General features: G+C 42.6%; 1 protein-coding gene across 1 annotated transcript in view; it reads right to left on the reverse strand.

The window, feature by feature from the left end:
• SEMA5B (semaphorin 5B) overlaps window positions 1-22,640 on the reverse strand; it is a 267,706-nt gene extending 245,066 nt beyond the window's left edge. The window contains exon 1 of the mRNA XM_083865131.1: window positions 22,344-22,640. The gene's annotated coding sequence lies outside the window, so the exon portion shown is untranslated. The remainder of the gene's footprint in view (window positions 1-22,343) is intronic.
• Between the last annotated feature and the right edge of the window lie 369 nt (window positions 22,641-23,009).

Genomic DNA, 23,009 nt, shown 5'->3' on the forward strand with positions numbered 1-23,009 from the left:
TTACTTGTAACAAGTCTGAGGAGAGTAATTTAAAAGAGAGGAATTGGTTGATACACCAACAGTGAATATGAATCCAGATTATCCAAACTCATCAATCCTAATTCTTTGTATGGAGAAATTTCTGCACAACCCTTCTCTCTTGGTATAGAAGTTCAAGAAAATCAATCAATATCTTTTACTTTTGTTATTAGCCACACACATTCCCTCCAGTTGTGCCTACCCTGGTCCCCTTGGTGACGTTGCTTAGTGCCTACTCACACACAAGCCCAACACACATTTCCCTGGAGATTTATTCTCCCCTGAATCTCACCGTGGCACCAAGAATACAAATTGATCCAATTTGCCACCTGTCAGGACTCAGGGACTCAAAAGCAAAGAGTGCTGAGGTATGAAATGGATGGATACTGACCGTGATAAAACAGTTCAGATTATCAGAATTACTTCATCCTTTAAAGATAAGGACTCCAGCAACATCCTACCCTTTGGCAGGGGAACTCAACACATGAATAATAATTATCACCCTCAGTTCTGGACTGAAGATCTGGTTGTGTGTGACTCTTCTCAACTTGTGAGAACCCAGACAATCCCACCCCAGGTAGAGATCTGCAGGATGCCAGTCACGTCCTCTTAATGCCATGACAAAACAAGTCACTGGCTGTCAGCAGAGGTGCTGGGACCACAAATCCCTGGCACCTCTGATTTCTCTGTACCTGTGCTGACAGATACAACCGCTGTTGATCTATCAGTGAGCTCTCCACCTTCAAGAAGCCAACATCAGAAAGACAAAACCTTTTACACATCCATCTTTCTCAATTTGCCAGGCACACCAAGAGGAGAGCACGAAGTGGTGCTAACTGACTGGAGAGCAGATGAACACTGTAACATTGTGCTGCACAGGCAGCACAGTCAATTCCTGCAGCAGACACTCATTTGATCAAAAGTGGTTCTGCTGGCAATTTACTTTTCTTGATCCCACTGAAAAAGAGTTTTAATCTCTGTTTTAAACTTGACTTCTACTTGCTGCCCTGAGGAAAATCAAGGCCAGATAAATGATTTTCAAAGACAAGACAGTTTCTTTTCTTCCAGATTCAGAAAATGATTTTGTCTTGATGAATAATACAGGCTTTAGTCGTTTAACTCAACTCTGAGCTACAAAGCACCTCTGCTCTCTCCAGGTAACCAAGGACACATGCATTTTTAACACACCTGTCTCAAAATGAGTTTGCAGGGCAGGCAATCAAAAATCTACCCTGTAATCTGGATAACGAGATGTAGAGCCATTTGAAACCACTCAACATGCAGCCCCATGCTGTCAGTCCTCAAATTCATTTTATTAAGGATGGCTACATTGTAAAGTATTTCTCTGTTTGGGGGGGGAAGAAAAGAAGTTCAGCAATACCAGTATTTTTTATAGCTAAGTGTACTTCCAGAGCTTCACAGAAATCTGAAACCTCACCAGAAAGTAGAGAAAAAGACTACTGGTTATTCCACAACATCAAAGCACAGATAATTTAAACACAGAAAATAGTTTCCTCTGAATTTGCTGGATCTGACATCAATATTGTCTTGGCATGTCCTTTTCTTTCTCATTTCTAATTCCCTCCTTGCATCCACACACCAAACTTCTCCTCTCTACATTCTAACCACTTGTGCTTTTGATACCACATCCCAGCATGTTTCTACACCATTCAACATCTCCACCACTTGGTTCCTGAGCAAGGCAAATAATCCAGCCCCACATCAAAACAACAGGTAGGAGCAATCTGAAAACTTCACAGGTTTCTGTAATGGAAGACAGCAAGGAACAAGCAAGGTCTTATTGCCAAACAGCAAGGAAAATTAATGAGGCTTTCAAATGCCCAACTGGCAGCAGTAGTGCGTTAAAAGAATGTAAAAGGGGGGAAAGGACCATCTGCCTGCCAACTAACTATGAGCACTCTCTGGCTGGTGCTAAAACCTCCACTGACTGCTGGGCTTGAGATTCAGGTATTAAAGTTTAAGAGATGTGTTCAAGACTTTTATGAAATGAATGTGATTTACACCAAAAGACACAGCCAGTGATGCTTCTTATCCTCTCTTACTTTTACTAGTCTTTTTCCTCTAAATGGATTTTCTGGATCTTTGACCACCAGTAAAATTTCAGGCTTTCAATAAAGGATTCTTTTAAAATTACAATGAATCACAGAATATATGAAACAGGGGTTGATATGCAATTCCAGATTGCTTGGTCATTGAGCTGAAAAAAAAGAAAATGGTGGCCTAATCATCAGACTGATGGATGGCAAAGATAGCCTAAAAAGAACTAATTTCTCTGAAACCTTTCGGATTCAGATCTGGTAAAGACAAAAGGCTTCTCTAGGATTTGGTGGTAGCTGAGCCTATCTTGAAGATAAGGCACTATTTGACAGAATAGTGATTAATATTTGGTCAAATATGAAGTGAAGTTTTACAATAGTCCCCACACTTGACATTACCCCCAACTCAGAGCTGGGAAGACTGAAGTGTCTCAGTTACATTTGCACCCATATATCACATACACACATGCACACAGAGTTTGGGGACAGCAATCTGTACTAATCACACACAAGCCTCCATTCTTATCAACCAAAATCACTTTCCTAGGGCAAGGAAATAATCAGGTGTTCACATATCAAAAAGGGGGTTAGTGGCTTTCCGCTGCAGGGACTCATCTTGTTCCAAGGCTATGTTTATAGTAGTAGTGTAGTAGTGCCACATTTTGAAAGATATCCAAAACAACAGATTTATGCAGAGCCCATAAGATGCACAAGTTAGTTTAACAAAGGACATGCTTCTGTTTGAGCTGAGCATTAAGTAGTGGCACTGGAAGACATACATCTCCATAGTGAAACTTGTAGTAGTATTAAACTGCAATTTATAAGAATGAAGCTTACTGATCCCTCACATAAAGCATGGTAGCGACTGAGCCATCTACAAATACTGGAAAAATGTAAAAATATAGAAAGAGTTAAATGGGGGAATGGCCAAAAATTAAGAAAAATTTAGGCTGATTGTTAGACAGAGTTCACTACTGGTCGATGATATGCATTCCTCAGGGAAGCAATAGGTGCTTAGTTATTTAAAGCCAACAGGAGAGAATGTGTTATAGGTAACAATTCCACACTAGTAAGAGATAAAGTGTATAGGCTGCCAGCCTTTTCCAATTCTAGTTAGCTTATGATTTACTAATAATTCTTCTTTGGGTTAAAAGGTTAAGACTCACATTATTCTTGCTGGTCTCCACAAACGCACATTACCAAACAGAGAGTTAGTTCTCCCTATACAATGTGCTGTACTGTCACCATGCAATTACTGAAATATCATGCAGTGAAGCATTTTTCACCACAGAGATTTTACCTGCCAAATGATGGTGAGGATCACTTTAACTAGACCTCCTTTCTCTTTGCAAAACAACAGAGCAGTTGCACCCTGTCTCTCTGAGACTGAGTGTGCCTGGAAGTTACGCCTGGATGAAGAAAACAGGTTGTGATTAAGATCTACTGAGATACCTGGAGCAATTCCGGGCTCTGGCTACAAACACTGTCTGCATTCCTAGCAGCTGTAATGCACTTTCAGCTCAGGTTCCAAACTTCAACACACTTTGCATCAGCCCTAGACTAGGTGGACTAAGAGCCCATGCACATCTCACACTGCTCCTGGAAGATGACACAAACAAAAGACAAAGTGAGCAGCTTTGTGTGCAGACAGGACAAAAGATATGCTAAGAGCTGGAAGTGCTGGAGAAGCCAGTTATTTCAGGTAAGCAGCAAGGAGAGACATTTAGAAAGGGAAGTTTCCCCATCTGTGGAAAACAAAGAAAACTGTTGTCACTCTAGAATTAAAAGCCTGTGTGGGTTACCAGAGATGAAGGAAACAATGTAAGGGGAAAGAAACAGAAGGAGGAAGTTTTCCAATGATTCAACTATCAGCCATGAATTGCCATGTTCAAAGGGTGGCTCTGGGATTTAGAAGAGAAGCCAAGCATGGGAAGGAAAGGAGATTGTATACAGACTTTTTTTTATTCTCTCTAGTTTTCTGAGGCCTATTCTGCATGAAAGGACAGAGCTAGTACCTTAAGAATTCTCTGAAAATCCTATTTCTCTGATCCATACCTAGAGAGACAAATTGTTGTCCAGAATGAGCTGGGATCTAGAAATACAAGGATACTGAACTGAAAAAGAGCACACGAGAAACCACGTTTTACTCCCTTGCTCTTGTATGATGGTGGTTAAAAGCACAAAATTAAAATGCCTGTGGTAACACATTCCTGGCTTAGCCAGGCTGTGGTGAGGCCTCCCGACTAGGAAGAGCTGCGGGGCACACAAAGCACCAGATGTTTGCCTGCTGAATGACTAATCGTGCCCTCACCCTCACTAAAGTGTTCGAGTGGCATGAAGAGACACATTCTTGGCTTCATAAACAGCTAACGTTAACATTCAGGAGAAAATGTCATTAGAAGTCTGTACTTTAGCCCAAAGTTGGAGTAGCTGAAAACTCCTCATTCCCTTACCACCCCGACCAGCCCCCCAGACAGGTGGGGAGGTTTCTGGTGAAACACAAACAGCTGTATTCACTTGATTAGGTACAGTTGTGAGGATGAAAGCAAAGGACAAGATCCAAGCAGTGCAGCCTGCAGGGACTGGGCAGAGGGAGGGAAGGGCCCTGCCCTGCAGGAAGGGCAGCAATCCTGTCAGCAGCAGATGGGAGCTTGCCCATTTCTGACAATGCAGATGGGAATTGGGAAAGGAACAGAGGTTACAGGGCAAACAGCATGAGAAAGGTTGGAGCTCAGCCCATTTCCATCCAAAAAAGCCACATAATTTAAAAAACCTGTGCGAGGCAATTCAACTGCAGTTTGCTCTTGCTCTTGGGGGGTTTCTGACAGAAAAACAACAGAGACCTGCCCTCCTGCATTCAGCAGAACACATCCACAACCTCTAAGGAGAAGCTAACACAGCAACACTTCCATGCATCAGGAACTCTAGGCTGAGAAACACTATCCTCCAACCCCTGACCAAAGAGGGCAGCCACAGCCAAAAGGCTCTTTCTGAGAAGCAGTGACTCTGGTTATCCTCAGACTGGTTTCAACAAACACCAACACCTCAGAAGTCCTTCTTTCTCTAGCAGGTAAAACACTCCCAGCAGAAGAGGACAAGCACAGGGATCTGTTGTTACATGAGTCCTTCCTGATGGGAATAGGATGCCAACCAAGCATGCTTTAGATTTTTTACTAAAACTACCTGTCATACTGCCAAAGGTATTAAATAACAAATCTGCTTATTTTCAACCATGAACACAGTTCAGTGCAGCCAAGTGAGAACAGTCCCTCGCAGGTGGACAGCATATAAAGTGCTACACCCAGGCCCCAGAGAGGACACCCTGCCCTTAACGATGTGTATTCCAGCTGTACTGCACAGATGTACAGTCCCTGTTCCAATTTAAAAAATACTGACTTCGGTAGACTCACTAGTTTAAAGGTAAAATATGCTATGGGCTCTAACTTCAACTGTACAACATCGATCTATTCTACGTTCTATTAAAACACAATCTTGGTAGCCATCCATGTCGGATGCAGTAATGAAAACCCATCAGCTTCTACAGACCACAAGCCATTCTAAATGAGAGGAACTGTTAACTGGGCACGCATGAAGGAGTGAAATGAAAAAACTCTGAAACAGTAAAGACATGCACAGTCCTCAAGAATACTTGGTTCAGATTAGAAGACAAGTATCTTCAAAACATAGCCTCACCCAAAGACAGTGGAAGGAATTTTAAGACACTCTCCCTTTTATGTCATTGGTCTTTGGATCAGGTCCATAGCTGGAAGTTCATAGCCAATCCATAGACTTTAAATTCAGGAAGAACAAATACAGTAACTTCTTCAGTAACTTTTAGAGGGGTAGTCTATAAAGACAACTTGCTCTCAGCATTTCAGAACGCATCATAGCTGGTGCCAACTAATCAAGCTGATGGAAAGTTCAGTGGCCGTTGGATGTACATTTGGAGAGGAGAGAATGGGGAGTATCTTCATTTGTAGCCCACTTCAAAGTGAAGTTATCTGGGGAATCATAGGAACATGGAATACAAGAGAGCTTTGGCAACTCCTTAGTAATCTCTAAGTCCTGAAAGAAAGCTCAACAATTAAAGCTAGCATGAGAGCCTTAATGCACCAGAGAGGTCTGGCTTTCAATTTGAATGCTGAGGTTTGGAGGCTCATTGCCAACAGCAGCCACAGAGTCAGCAGCTTGTTTCCAGTTCGTGAACTCCATATGCAAGCTGGATTTCCACTTTGGGAAGAGGTGAAGGGAAATAATTCAAGTTATCATGCCTTTAGGGTCTATGTTTTTTTAATTTCTTTTTTTTTTCCATCCAGGCTGGCACATGTCACTAGGAGCAAAGCCAACACTAGACACTCAGTGTGTCAAAGTGACTCACCGCTGATCACTGCTTGTTACTGGGAGCACAGATGTGGAGGAATCTAAGAACTGGAAATGCAAACTTCTTGCATCAAGGGAAGTAAGGGCAGCTAATACCAGCTGTTCTGCAAATAATTTAGGCAACTAATTGAAAGAGTTAGCAGCAGCTAACTGGTGGGAATCTACTTTTTCTGAAAGCACTGCTCCAGCAGGGCAGGTTTCAGAATGATGCTGCCAGTTTGAACTAGAACATCTTGTTTTTAATAGCACATATCTGTCCTTTCTTCTGTTTTGATGAAAGAAAGGGTCATTTCAAATGGAAATCACTAAATGGGAGCTGTGCTTCAAACGGATTATTTCCTATGCATATAACTAATATACAGAGATTAGAAGCAATTTAAAATACATAGCACTTTTCAAGTAATCCTTTAAAACAATCTTTGATTAATTCTTACAACTCTAGAAAATGCTGTCTGTCTTTTTTTTTTTTTTCCTTAAGCATTATTACTTCAACAGAGAAACTTGATACTGACTTCCCAGTGTTTGCCCAAGGCATTGAATGAGCTGCTGGTAGAGATGAGCTCAGAAATTAAAACTCACCAATTCCCAGGTTTGTATTTAAGCAATCACAGCACATGTCTCTTTCTCAGTCAATTCATGACCAAAGCAGGTGACATTTATACAGAATTACTTGAATGTAACCAGTATCAATACTTGCAATTCTATAGCTGGCCCTGATTAAATATTCCCAGAGCTTTACAAATCCCAGATACCAAAGCCTTACAACATCCCTGTGAAGTACTGTTTGGTTTGTAGGGCGGCTGAGTAACAAACCATGGAGTGTTCATGGGACATGTTCATATTCACAGAGTAAGCATGCAACAGGACATGATGCTAGCCTTGAAGTCCAGGTCATTCACACGTGTTTCAAGTGTTCTCTGAGTCTTCAACCAATGTTCAGCTCAAGAGACCATTTTGCCCTTCCTTCAGTTCAATTTTCAGCCAGAAATATTTTCCATAAGAGGCACAGAGAAGATGTAAGAAGACCATGTGTTCTCAAACAACCTCATTAAGGACTGACATCCACATACAGAAATTTTGTAGGGTGAAAGGACCAGTCACAAGAGACTCTTGTTTTGTTCTCTAAACAAATTTTGGGACTGTGTGCAGTGTAACCTACATACCATTTAACCTTTTAACACTGTTAGTTGTAGGTGCCAATAAACTCAACAAGGGAACATTTGAAATCAGTCTCACCTAACTGTAAAATCGATGCTACCTGTCACAGCACAGTAAAATGCTACAGCTCCAGCTGTACTGTATGGCTGCACCCCCCCACTGCATGAAAACACACACAATGTTCTCTATGATGTTGCAGTCCCGTTAAAACAATTTTCATTAAATGCCTCAAAGAGCTAAAGAGATTGCTATCTGAAAACACATAGAAAGCATTTAAACCACAAGGTACTTGGATTTCAGATGGATTCCCACTGCTATTTGAGTTAGTCAGGCAGAGGTTCCACATGAGTGGCACTGCACAAGTTGCTATCCACGGAGTAACTTCTCATCCCCAAACAAGTTTTGATCTCAATGAACAAAACAGACTACATGTACTCTAGTGCTCATTCAAGGTGGAAAGTTGAGAGAGCACTCATCAGATATCCTCCTGGAGCTGCTCAAACTTCCTGTCCCAGCATCATCTGACCTCTGTGCCAATTAGAACTTCCTGCAAAGAGGAAATTATTGCCAAATAATCCAGGATGTAAATCATAAATTGCAATAGGTAATTCCTATTAACTCCCCTAGTGGATACTGTATTGCACAGTCAGAGGATCTTCTTGTGGTTGAGAGGATTACAGTAAACCACATAAAGGCCCTTTGTAGTAATCATTCCACCTCAGGCAGATGCAACCACTGCACAGGTAGGCACACCTGTGACAGCTGACAAGCCACAGGCTGTATTAGCACTACCAATATCCAGGTACTTACTTGGGCACTTGACACCTTTGCTGTTAAACTAGAGCCCTCGGGGGCCAAGAAGAAACAGTGAGCTTTCAGAGCTCATGTGCACAGAGAAATAAAACTCTAAACCTAAAGATGCTAGAGAGGTTTTTGTTTAAGTGACATATTTGTTCCTTCACAGTCCATTATCTGACTTGGTTCAGATACCTCTAAAAGCTCCAGTGAGGAAAAAAGAAAAGAGAAACTGTAAGAAGACAGGACTTCTTTAAGTACATGTGTGAGTGATGATGTTTTTATGAATTTAACCCAGCCAAAGTCAAGTAGGTGCCAAGAACTCTTCCCAAGAATATGGTATCATGCAGCATCCCATTGCCCCTCTCAGCTCTGACATTCCAGAGTCTCCTCCAAATGCATACTCCATTCCCTGCAATCCTGAAGAAAAGCCAGGAAGAGGCTCAGCACATGACATCCTGCACTTTAACAGCAGAAAGGGTGTTTTGGCTGCTGACTCCACAGTAATGCCTTTCTTTTCATTAAGAGTATATCCAAACAGTATTTTACTGGCAGACACGGTTTTCTGCTCAGACTCAAGACAGTCATTTACAAGCCTTGTTCACCTGCATCCTTAATTGGGGATTTCATTTGGCTATGGCCTCTTACCTCTCTTTCCCACATAAGAAACTCCAGCTCAGGAGAGGAAGTGCTTTGAACTCTGGTTAATTAACTCAGCAAGAGAAAGTAGGAGCTCAAAATCTACCCTCCCCTATCAGAAACTCCTTATTCTGCAGTTAAGAAACATGAAGGTGCTGACAACTCTTAAACACTCCTCCCACAGGAAATACATTTCTCCCATAACTTCTGGGGAATTACTCCTATACAGTCTCAACATAAAAAAGTCCCAGTAAACAGTGACACCCACGCATACACACACACCTTCCCAGAGGCAAGCACAGAGGCCCTGAGGACAGGCACATGGTTTGCTGTTGTACTATTCACATAGAGCTTCCAACCTCCTAGATGAGTTGTGCAGTGAAGACAAGGAGATGCATTTGGGACTAAATTGTCCTGTTGTGGCACAGCAGATCCTGGAAACTGGACACCTGCACTTCTCTCTGAGCCCTGCACATCCCAGTCACAAGCCATTGAAGCCTAGCAGCCAAATCTGACAATGAGGTGCCCTGCTGGAGAGGCATGGTTCTGAGATCCCCATGTCTCCAACTCTCCAAGACTTCTACCTGCTTTGAGCTTCTAGGACCCCTGAGACCAGAAATGCACTACCAGACATCCAAAAATAGAGGCTGTACCTCATTAGCCTCTAGGAAAAGCCATGTCCTCTGCTGTTCTACACAAGGAGCATACAACCATATACATTCTAGTACAGCTATCTCGATTAATACAACATGGGGATGCTACATATGGGCCCTAGTCTCTCTCCCTTTCACTTTATCCTTGCCTAAAATGGAAATAAATAATACCCACAAATCATGGCAAAACACTTTGTAATCCCCAAATGAAGGGTTCTGTAGGTGTGAAGTATTCATAAGATGTATTTATTTTCAAACTGCAAAAAGGCTGGTTACTGCGTTTCCTGGCTGTGTTTAGCACACCTCTCTGCTGTGCACATCTGAAGCACACATCAGGGGAAAGAAATGCTGCAACAATCAACTCCAAATCCCACAATCTATTTGTTCTAGTAATTAAAGAAATATTTGCTCAGGAAGCAGGTTTACACAGGACGAATAGTTTCTAAGAGCAAATATGATTTAATTATGTGTAAGTGCAAGAAGCATGCAACATATTAAGTAGATTAATTTATGCTCACTAAAAATACACACAAAATTGGTACTTGGCTATTAATTTTCTGTGTTGGAGAAAAGAAATGGTAAGGAAGTGTTCACAGAGATGTCTGCTTTAGCAGCTTATTTGAGTGTGATCTGTACGCTTTCAGAAAGAACCAGAATAAGTCCTCCACATAAGATAACTTCATTTATTCACCACATTTGGTAAATAAATTGTATTCTGAAGTGTCAGAATTGCTCATTTAATGACACTGAGGATAAAAAAAAAACCACCTTTTTTTAATACTTACCATAAGTATTCATAATATATTCTTCAACAGCATTTGTCCTTGCTTTATAGGAAAAATAATTTCCCAGAATGTACAGGGACTATTTCAAGGCCCTTCTTTAATATAAAGAATCCATCATATTTCTGCTGTCAAACAAGAAAAAATGTTTGTGGCTGCAGGACTCTCTTTAACTGCCACTCTCTATGAGCTTAGACAAGAGACTTCTATTTGTCTCATCTTCTTCCCTGGTAAAAAATCAATTTGTTCACTTAAGACTCATAAAGGACAATGCAATGACTGTGTTATATTACAGCCGGATAAGGCACAAAATAACAATGATGACTGTTTTTGTAAATTCTTCTTCCTGTCCTCTGCATGTGCTACTAAATATAGTGGAGAAAGACAGTTCTAATTGATTCTTGTCTTTGTTCTTATAGCTGCTTTTCATTTTCTGCACAAGCTTCCTCTCTTTTCAACATCCTTGAAAACCAAGAAGAATTTACTGGCATCCCACCACAGTTCAGTGTGCTGTTACCACCTGGTTTTATCCCAACCAGAAAGATGGCTTTTCACATTTGCTCCTGTGTCTGCTGGTAAGAAGACTTCAATTTTCAAAGTCTACAAGTAAAGTTTTTAGCAGTCTTGATGAAATGGACTATCACTAGCCTCATGTGTGAAAATTCAGAAGTTAATACATTTTAAAGGCATTTACAGTTCCTATCATGGTTTAGCTACTGCTGAGTTCAGCTGAGCATGTGTTCAGCTGAGTGGTGGAGGTTTGGTTGATGCTGTTTGAGCTGGAGAATGGACTAGACAACGTGTTACGGTCAGTTCTATGAAAGTCTGGCCACAATATATTAAATTAGTGTCTGCCTTTATCGGATGCAGCTCAGTATTTCATTATAATCTTTAAATCTTAGCCTTTAAAAAATACTAAACAAATTTAGAAGGATATGGGAGAAAGGAAACAACAACCTTTGAACTCCACTGTGAAATGGAGGGGCCAGCAAAATAAAAAGAGCTCTGTAGTACTTTGGAAATTAAGAGCAGACCATTTCTATCAAATAAACACTGTTGTAGCTGAAACAACACAGATTGCAGGCACATTTGTAGATTTCTGTTTTACAGAGAAGCTGAAGTTTTTGGTGAAAGATCTTCCTGCATCAATCTGCTTTGAAGTGCTTCCGACAATCATGATAATCTGTTCCAGAAACTGGTTATAATAGAAAACACTATTTCAACACAGCCTACAAAGCACATTCCTAGAAAAGCTTTCAGTTACACCTTAACTGTAAATATGCCACTGAGCCACTCACTTCTTCACTGGGGAGGGCTGGCTGCGGTAAGCACACGTTTCCTGATCTCCTGCCTTCTAATTGTGTCTATCAAGTCTTTGTGACTGACAGATATGTTAGCTCTGCTATTCAAAACAAATAAGAAACACCTAAATTATACTGCTGCATTTTAAAGAGGCACTGTCAGGTTGAAAATGTGGGGCCATCTCCTGCAGCTCTGACTCCAGTAGTATGCCAATTTCAAAACCAAATATTCTTTGGATAAGAACTGCATAATGTGAAGGTTTTGGGGTTTTTTAAGACGAAAAATCCAATTTTAACTTTCAAAAATTGAACTCTTCCAACTGATGTCTCTTGTTGCAGGGTCAGGCTCTTGTCTCTTCAACAAGTATCTTAGACCATTAGAACTACATATATCAGACTATTTCCACTTTTTGAAACTATTAATTTAAGCCCCTGTCTCTATCAGGTAGAAGTCTGCCATGGAAATAATCCTGCTGGCTCAAGACTGCTGTGATAACTTCACTGAAGCACTTCAGTAGTTCATTTGGTCTAGTTATGAAGAAAAGTCTTACTCATCTCAAGTTAAATTTTCAGAAGTTTTATTTTTTTTCCTTCCTCAGTTGAATCAGTTTGGGAAAGGAAAAAAAATGCAAGCCTCATTATTTTACCTCTGTTTCTAATCAATTACTTCTGCATCTTATGCTCAAACTTGTGGAAGCCTAAAATTCAGCAGAAATAGAGATCATGTTGTTTCAAGTTTTTGTTTTAATTAAAACTAAAAATGCTCCTCTTGGTGCTGGGTTTTGCAACAGCATCATCTGGCAGACCTCATTTTGGAGAGTGCCTCCGGACCAACATCATCCCTCTGCAATCTGGTTCCATAGGTACAAACTTGTCTTTGATATTTTGGGCTCGCATTACAATGCTCAGCCAAGCACAACTGCAGCTCTTCACTGAGGCTGCACTCATCTATCTGTGAGTAGAATTGGGCTCTTGAACTTTTCATGGACGTCCAAGCCCTCTGAGAGCTTTGTAAATGGATAGCAGAGCAGGCTGCCAGAAAACAAAGGGTTTTCATTAAATGATAACATCTTTCCAAACTAAAAACAGAAATTGTACTACTTTTGGGAAGATTCTAGTCCTCTCAAACCACAAGTACCACAATTAAGGTTAGTGCAACCCAACCCGATACTTCTAAAACGTTTGTGAATAATTTAACTGTTTGCCTTGTGTAAGCAATCCAGAAGTCAGGCCAGTAAACTCTCATCCACAGGTCATTTTACTGAATTAGTAACACCCTGAATTTGTGCAGATTGCAAAAGTGAGGTGTATTCTAAAGGCTCAGATTTTACACTTGCAAGAATGGGATGTCCTCCTCACCAGAAATTCTGCCTGAACTCTGCCCTCAGTTAGTTTGAAGAGTCTCTTTTCACCTTGCCTGCATCTCAGTGCTCCTGAATGAGAGTCTGATTTTGCCCAGGCAAAGTGCAGACAGATGTTTTGACATTTCCCTGCAGAGAGTTCCCCTGACACAACACTGCTCTGATTTACAAGCAGTGCTGCTGCTGCAATCCCCACCCAGCTCCAAGCCACCCTCCTCTGTCAGTGAAAACCTGCTGTCACCTTTAACTACTGCAGCCACTCCAGTTCTTCAAAAGCCATGTAACACACCAGGCTCCTCATGCCAAGAGCTTCTTACACCACTATCCTTTTTTCCTGTGTTCCAGCTTTACAGTCCTTATCTCCTGCTGTCTATGTGCTCAGCTCTGCTCTACAACCTCTACTGTTTCAGTTCTCCCAAACCTTTATAGCTGTCAGTACTACTGTCTTCTTTGGCCAGTAGCATCCTTAGAAATTTCAAAGAAGAGCCATCAAGCAATAAGGATTGAAAAAACATTGGAAAATCCAGTATCCTACTGAATTATCACAGAAAAATTAAGAGATTACTTGACTGCAGATCAAAGTACTTCCACAGCAAGAAAATGTGATGCTCTCCTCTTTGAATAAGAGCATAACAGGACCAAGAACCTAACAGCTAAGGGGCAACATGATCACAAGAGTTGCTATATTTTAAATACTTCACCAAGAATTGCAGGATGTTCTCTCCCTTCATAAATATTTAAATCAAAATTGGATGTTCGTTTAGAGCAATTGACCAGCTTGAACATGAATCAGCTTGGGGAAGTTCTTTGCCCTCAGGGAAGGCAGAAAAAATGGCTGAAAGCACCTTCCTGGCGTCCAGCACTGTGGGAGGAGGGACCAGATGGGGAAGAATCCCAGGAATCAAAAGTAAAATTCAAATTAAAGAGTAAAATGCAAAGTAAAGGGTAAAATGCTAAAACCCCTGTTCATATGTGTTCTCTCACAGGTCAATGAACTCCATTTGAATAAAGACCAAGTGACCAAAGACTGCTCACCCAAAACACATCACCCTGAAGTCTGCCCATGAGTTTTCAATGCAAAATTAAATTTAGACTTGTCAGCCTTGATGTGCTTTGTTTTGATGAAACCAGGAATGAAATATAGCACTGGCAGTAACCGTATCCAGTTATCTTAACTAATTTAGCATTTTGGATGCTTTAGCTTATGAACTTTGCAGAGAAATTTTTGGCAAAAATAGATGGCATTGTAACTTCAGCCTTCTTAAAATTAACTCACTCCAGCTATTCTCAGTAGTACCATCATTATCTGTGAAACTGTGCTCAAATGAAGAATCAATAAATAAATATGAAGAAGAAATTTAGGGGGAAAATGAAATGTTATTAGCATTCCAGGAGTATAATAAACTCATAATTCTCTGAGGTAAAACAGTGAAGCCTGGATTTGCAAAGCTACCATAGACAAGGAGGTGTGCAAAATTCATTCCAAATATAAGGTGGTTTAATATTTCAAAGACTCATTAGAGGCAACACAAAGCATTAGTAAAATCATGGTTTGTATTCCTGATGTACAGTCCTAGACAAATACAGAATGTATCTAGTAAATTACTCTCTTGGGAACAATTTCTGTTGGTTAAGGGGGGGAAATGTTAAATTTAAAAGATGTTAATCACTTGGTTTTGTTTTATTTCAGCCTATATAGATGCATGTCTGGAATGCATATGAAAATGCAAAATACAGGGATAATCCCTAGTTCATCTTGAAAATGTTTGGACCAATAGTGCACATGCAAGCAGGGTACTTATGCTCTCGACCCACAGTCACACTGACTTACACTGCACTGTTTAGATGAGTAAAGGATTTGCACAATCAAGTTACATACTGGCAGTGTTGTGCACAGATAAATGCAGAGTCTTGTAAGGCACGAGTTTACGGCTTTGATGCAGGAAAGCAATAAGATGAAACATTTCATTCACAGGATTTAACTACACTTACAGAATAAAGTAAATGAGTAAGTGTTTTCAGGACTTGTAACCTTGCCTCTGCCACTAACATACTCTATGACCTTGAGCAAGTCACATCAGACCAGCTTTTCACAAACCTCAAAGTTTAATTTGTACAGATTTCAGTCACCGGCAACCCTACCTGGCACCCATCTGCATCATTATTCATGATACCTTTAACAGATGAGCACAAAATTCTCCAGGCCACAATCCTTTTATGCCTCACTTTCTGTCCCTGATGATTATTACTTCTGACTGCTGTTAAAATGGAAATAAGGCTAAGTTGTACTATTATATCACTTGATTATCCTCCTAAAGCAGGAACTGTGAAATTTTTTATATTATGTTACCTCATCCTTTGTCAGTATTGGAAGAGCACACAGTTACAGTGCATATTCCTATTTTGCTCAGGTTGAGCAAATATGTATCTTTATCCTACCACAAGCCACTAATGATATTCTTCCCCCTGTTGTTTTTTATTTTAAGTAGGTGGTTACAAGCTGCAATTACAACTAAAAGCTAAGCTCTTTTAGACTGGAGGAGCACATTGGACACAGGGAGAAACTGAGTCTCAGCTTTGTGTTTCTAATGAAAATGCCCTTCATATGTGGAATGGAGCCCAAAAAGGTCAGAGAGTGAAATATTAAGTGTTTTTATAAATCTAGACTGATTGCCCTGTCCAAATCATGTGTTTGAAAATCTCCTCCTGGCAGAAAATCATCTTCAATCAGGAAGGGAGAGCAGAGAAAGGAACATGAGGCAGGGCAGGGGGGATCTGTAATCACTCTAACAAACTTCTGAGATCTAGCCAATTTTTCCTTCCATGTGTTATATATATACAGGCTCCAAATGCATCTCCTTCTGCATTCTTGAATTTACTGTATTATCCTGTTGAACTGAGTTATCCAAAGTGAACTTCCTACCCTTTTCTTTCTTGCCTTTTTTTTCCCCCCTATCTTTGATGTGCTGTAAATCAGCACCATAGGAGATAAATAAGCAACCTTTAGCTGAAACAGCAGGCTAAACAATTTCCACGTGGCCCAGCAACACAGCAAAGCAATTAAACCTGCCCAACAGGCCATCCATAGTCAAACTCCTCTTCCTTTAGGAGGCTGGCCCCAAAGTATTCCCAGATTTAGCCTAATCCTACCTCTGAGTTGTGCAGATGGTTCCACAGCAGCCACTCAAAACCCCTTTGAAGTTACTATGAATCCACACATCTGGATAAGCTTGTTGTCCCCAATTCTGCTGCAAGAATGAGGATGTGGCCAAGGTCTCATGGAAGTTTGTTTCTTGCCCTTCAAGAAGACAGGCAGGATCTGCTTCTTTCCCACAAAACTAGTCATAACTGTCATAGCCATATTTTGGAACCACCAATTTGATCTCTGAGTCAGAATACTTTCATACAACATAAGATATTTTCATTCTGTTATCCTTTCAAATAAAATTGAAGCTATTTTTTCATTTTCACTCTACATCGGTAACCTGCACAGTGTTTGCACAAGGTTTGCACTTGAAATGAAAAATACTGCTTTTAAAATGACAAACACTGAACACAGGACATTTGTTACCACTAAAAAAAAGCTTGCTCTGTCTGTGGAGAAGCATAATTCATTCACTGATACATGCACCCACATTTTCTCCAGGGAGTTTCACAAATTCACATGCACTCCCAGCACTAAATTTTGCATTTCAATCTAGGCATTAGCTATAAAAGATGTGTAAAATCTTATGTAGTCAGACAGAAGCTGTTCCCTATTGGCTACATAATAAGCACCTTAGGTGGCTCCAGGATATAAAATTATTCCAAAAGGGGTGTGGAAAAAATTACACTGCGTAAATTGATTCCAGATCCACCTGTTCCAGGTGCCAGCAAATATATTTTGTTAAAGCCATCTGGTTGTCTTAAAAGCTAACAGTTTTTGAAGACTATGGCACAAACAATCTGCAAAATACACAAACTTCCGAAGCCACAAACCCTGAAATTGCAAATGGCTGATAGATCATCTATGCAGGACTTAGCAGGGCAGTTCTGCAGGACTGCAGGTGGCATCTCTGCCTAATATCTGAGACTATCTGGCATCAGGGTACGTCCTCCACAGCACAGAGGGTTCAAGGCTGCTGGAGGATCCATTTGGCATCACCACATCCTCATGTGATATTCCCACTTACAGAACGGGTTTGCCTCATGGGTCTGAAGCTATAACGAAGCTTTTGAGCGTAGCACAATATTTGGCAGAAATGAAACTGATGACTGTGGTTCTCTGCAGGTGGCTGTGTCCTGGCTGGTCATGTGTTGCTGCATTATGGTTAAAGTCAAACTTTAGAAACTGTCACTCTGCAATTTATTTAACTCGCAGCAAGAGCCTGTTAGGGAGTATGTTATCTAGACTAACAAGCCCATAAGCATTTCGCCTTCTCAACAAAGCCACAGAGGTCAGACACTGCTACAGTTTGTGTTTATCAGGCTCTGGCTGTGCCGAGTGCCGTTTCCCAGAGACGCATTAGCAACAATAAAGAACATGCAGCACCTTGTAAGATCAAGCTCCTTCACAGCAGCTTCTGGGAAGAAAATATTCTGTACTGTCTCCACAAATGACCCCTTTCTGAACACCAGTGAAATTACACATATGATTTACAAACTCTCAAGGTGTTCACAATTGATTTGGGGATTAAAACTAGTAATCAGCATGTTTATTTATTGTCTCATTTAGAGCTCACTAAAAAGTAAATAGAGACACACCACTCCTTAACCAGCACAGAGCTTTGGTACATGTTTAATTATAAGTAAATGAATAGCCCTGCTACCAATTCAGAGTCATACTTTGTAACTTGGTAACATCCTTCACATGCAAATTACCTCCCCGAGTTATTACATCCGAAAACAAATCCACTTAGTTTGTAGAAACATTTTTGATAACAGTAATACTTTTGGACTATTACTACTGATACACTCATCTCCAGAAAAATACCTTGAGTGATTTTTTTTTTGGACCTTAAAAAATTGTGCTTTCTATGAGTTGTGAAGCAGAGGCAACTTTGGGAGTCATGGCACTGTAGTCAAGGAGACCCTGCGTGCTGAAAGTCACAGTTGTGCTGTCAGAGCTCTGCTGCACTTTACTCACATGGTTTGAGCCTGGCATAAGAAATAACGTCTGTCACACAGTAAATTTTTTTTTTTTGGACAACAATGAGAACAGCGGGGAAATAAATACTGAGGTTAACTATGCTTGAAGAATAACCTCCAGCAAGTAAAGCACTATCCACACAAGTTGCAGGCTCAAAGAGCTGTCAAAGTCTCACACTCAGCTCTCATTGAAAAACTCATGAAAACTGCCACCACGGACAGAGATGGGATGAGTCCTGATATTGGGTACACTGGACAAGTCAGCAGTCTAAAAGCAAGAGAAACAATCCCTACAATAAAACTATCTGATACAGTGCCTTCAGTGAGTTGATTTTGTTTCCTTTAGTAACAGAACAATAACAAAGAGCTGTTGCTTGACCCTCAGAAGCAACAACATGCACACGGGCCATTTCAAGGCCCAGCAGGGATAGTGCAATATGCCATGGTTTGTCTCCTGGACTAAATCACAAGGATCCAGCCAAAAACTGTGGCAGTTCACCTTCACAGCATTCAGTCTGTAAAAGGTAACTCCATCACTTAAGACTGACTTTGTGATTCCAGTGTGATTTGGTACTTACACAGCCGCTACACAACGAACACCAATGAATTTTACCCCTAGAGAACTATTCTGAATTGTCTCCACCACTCTCTTCAGGTAATTAAATTTCCCTTTTTCAGTTTTGTACCAGAAATGATCTCGTGGGCATGATCTGCAGCAAGGCAAATCCAGTTGAAGACTTCACATTGGACTGCACCTGAACTCTGAATCTCAGCACTATCCCAGCAGTGAAAGATATTCCCATTATGTGACTGACTCCCCACTCCTCAGCACGTCCCCTCTCTTGGGGCTGGTCTGCCCCTGCTGCTGCAGCTTTTGTCATGAGGGCAGTGAGCAACACTTAGGAGACCTGACAAAGCTGGAGTCCAGTGCATGGCTTTCCAATGACAGACCCTCAGTAAAATTGCCCTTGGCTCCCACTAAAAAATGAACTAAGAAATGCTAATCTAATAATCCAGGCATGTAGATAAATGAAAGGTGAAAAGCCTTTTAAATGCATTCTAAAACCAATATTTTATGAGATGGATCGATATATTTCTCTAGGCTTGAAACAAATGAGTTCTCAAAGAAAGTTAAATTTAGAGAAGAAATTGTTTGGTTTTCTTACTACGCGGAGAACAGTGATGACAATTCTTTGGACAGCATTTATACCAACAGCACTCCAAAGCTAGGGCCTCACCATGCTTTCCCTAAAACCAGTACAGTAAAAACACGGTGAGGTTACTGCTGTCAGCCTACTAAAAGTGAACAAAACTAGCTTTGCAATCATACAGCATTGTCCTTAATTTCCAATCGTTCACCAGCAATGGAAGTGATGCAACCACAAAATAAAACAATTACACCTTTGACCTTGCATCTTTTAGACAGTCAATTAACCCCTCTGATGTCTTTACAAGGAACTACCTGAGTATGGGCTATCGCCTAGCACCCTGAATTCCCAGATCCCAGTTGACAGAGCAAGCACCAGCCAGCGCTGGAGACAGGGAGGCGGCAGCGGCGGATCTTTCCCTGGCACTGTTGGATACTGCCCCCTTTTGCCCAACAGCAAAGCAACAGCCCCGGCTGCACACTGAAACTTTGCCCGGCATCTATTTGTTTTCGGGAAGATATATGCATGCAGATGGTCTTATTTAACCCTAGTATGTCTGTTCTGCACGATTATTTGCCGTGACTAAAATAGAAATCTATTGTTCGAGCCATGTTTAATATCACAGAGTGAGCCTGCTCCACGGGAACTTTCCCTCTAACAGGGCCCTATCATGTCTCAGACCAAGTCAAGCAGCACTTTTACAACTGACTACAAGGTAAGAAGGAAAGAATTTATAGTCTGGGGGTATGTCCCCGCAGGTCAGCTGTCGGCCTGGAGAATAAAGGGCAATCACAGTGGACGACCAAAGCCATTTTGTCTGGGAACTTTTTTCATCTTACTGCAAAGCAACTAAAATTCCATGGCATCACTTGTATTGAGCTTTTCTTGGGCTACCCACATTCCTACTGAACCCATCCCCACGCCATCGTTTCCAGTCACTGTGAGCTGATCAAGGCCAGTTCACTAAAAGCAGTTTTCTATGCAGAACCTCAATCCCTCACATCTCTCTGTTCAAGCCTTTTGTCCTCTGGGGTTGTGCTTTTTCACTTGCTGGAGTTTGCACATTTTCTCCTCCCTGGTTGCCCCAGCTTTTTGCAGGAAGGGAGGGAGGTCACGGAGGGCAGCCACTGCCAATTCCATCAGCCTAACAGGATGGGGGGATGAACAAAGCAAATATCTATATTCTGAAGGGTGGGATCTCTCTCTCTCCCCCCTATGACTTTAGGATTAGCATGTCCCTGGCAGAGGAGGACAAAAATTTGGCCTCTTTAATGAAAGAAAACAAGATAGAGAGAAAAACAGAACAACTTGCCTAGACTTCACTGAAAATGCAAGAAGCATAACATAAAACACAGAAATTCCCTGCTATTGCCTAGTGCTGAGTCTACTTATCATTCAATCAAATCGGAAAAGTTTTAGGCAAAAGGAGAAAAAATGAAAGATATGGATGATTCAAGTGCCTGTTTAAAAAACAAATCCACTGCCACTTTGTCTGCAGTTATGACCAGTTTTCTACCTTGGGTGCTTACAAATCACTGTATAATCACAAGAGAACTTTTCTGTATGAGTAGTTTGTTGCAGCTACCCTCACTCCTCCTCCTTGCCTTCGCTCACCTGGGATCTCTACAGATCTCAAGCAGCAGTAAGAATCAGAGCCCATTATAACTTCTAGCTTTGTTGGTTTCTATTTTGTTCACAGTGCAGTCAGTCTGGGGTCTCACCCTACCCCTGAACCCATCCAGAGGCAAAGACATCAAACCTCTTGCAGATCAGACTGTAATTTAGGAAAAGAAGTATTTTCTGTAATGAGAGGGAACACTTGCACAACAGAAAAAGGAACTTTACTATGGTTCCTAACCGATATATCCATACATAAATAGTTTGAAGAAAAAAGAAATGGGGGGAAAAATAAAAATAAACCCCAACCAAAAACGAATAAATAACTTAGGGGGAAAAAAACCAACAACAAAACAGGACCTGGCATCTACCATGTTTGAGGACCTTTTTTAAGGACAGGAAAATATCTAAGAGCCTAAACTGAGCCAACAGAGGACAGTGAACCTTTAGGACATACAGATACTCCTGTATACTTAATGCTCCACCTAAAAGCCCATGAAGAGACAGGTTCAGGACCGACTCGGTAAGCACACCTTTTGTTTGTTTCCTCTGAGGCGGAACAGTGAGCAACTGGGCAGCACCAGGAGCAGATGGTAGTGCTGGAAAATACAGCTCTCCAACTTTGGTGCGGATACTGGAGCCGGATCGACAAAGGTTGTTTCTGGAAATCCTCCCCCCCCCCCCCCCCCCCCATACACTCCCCGTAAGTTTCTAACAATGCGCGGAGCTAAGGAGCAGCACAAGGCTCTCTGCTTCCCTCTCCCTCTCCCCTTCGCTTTTGATCTCCATCAGGACGTGAGCTGAAATTTAATGGGCCACCCCTACCACAAAGACAAATTACCATCTGAAAAACAAAAATCATCGATATCCCTTCGTCCGGGCTATCCGGCTCCCCACCACCGCACCCCCTCGCTCCCTCCACAGCCCCCCTCAGCGGGTTTTAGGAGCCGGGAAGGTGGCGGGGAGAGGAGGGAGAAAAAACACCTCCACTGCCACCTCCGAGCTGGCGTGCTCTCCAGCGCTGCCGGACTGCGAGCACGGCGACAAGGAGAAAAAGCCCCTGTGGCTCCCGGCGGGCAGGGGGACAAACACAACTCCCGGCCCCCATCACCGGGCACTGCGGAGCAGCCGGGGGTTCCCACCTCCCCGGATCCCCCTCCCAGCGCCGCCCGCTCGCCCCGACCCCGCCAAGTTGGGAAGTTTTCGCGCCCCCCGGCCCGTCCCGCCCGCCCCCCCCCGGGTCTCGCTGCGCTCCCGGGGCTCCCGGTGCGGGGCTCCCGGTGCGGGGCTCCCGGTGCGGGGCTCACCGGCACATCGCGCTCCGGGTGCCGCAGGAGCGGGGGCTCGGCTGGGCTGGCTCGGCTCGGCTGGGCTCGGCTCGGGGCGGGCGGGGAGCGGAGCGGAGCGGAGCGGCGGCTGTGCCCAGCCCGGCGCTCAGGGAGTGCCGCCCCGGGCCATGCGAGCGGCGCCGGGCAGCGTCCCCTCCCCACGGCCGGAGTTGGGACCCAAGTCCTCCCGGGCGCTCCGCTGTCTCTTCCAGGCGGCTCCTATCAGCACGGCTTCAACTCTTTCCATCGGAGAGCGAGGGGAGGAGGAGGAGAAGGAGGCGGAGGAGGAGGAGGTAGGGAAGAAGGAGGAGGGAGCTAGGGGCTGGCAGCCCCAACTCGCACTGATGTCAACTAATATATTCAAAGTTCAACAGGGCATTTCTCTAGCGAGCGAATCGCCCTCCCCGCTGGTCTCAGCCGGTCTCCCCGGGGCTGTGGGGGGTCCTGCGGGGCACAGCGGCGCCCCCCGGCCGGACCCTGCGGGGGGAGCCCGGAGAGGAGCTGTGGCCGAGGATGGGGATGGCACTTTTCAGGCGGGCAGGCTCGAGTGCCGCCGGTGCGGGGAGGGCTGAGGGTGGAGGTGAGGCACCAGGCAAGAGCGAAAATAATCCACCGAGCGGCGGAGCGATGTTTGTGTTCAAATCC

This window comes from Zosterops lateralis (genome assembly GCF_965231275.1).
Source record: "Zosterops lateralis genome assembly, chromosome: 7".
In the NCBI taxonomy this organism is placed as follows: Eukaryota; Metazoa; Chordata; class Aves; order Passeriformes; family Zosteropidae; genus Zosterops; species Zosterops lateralis.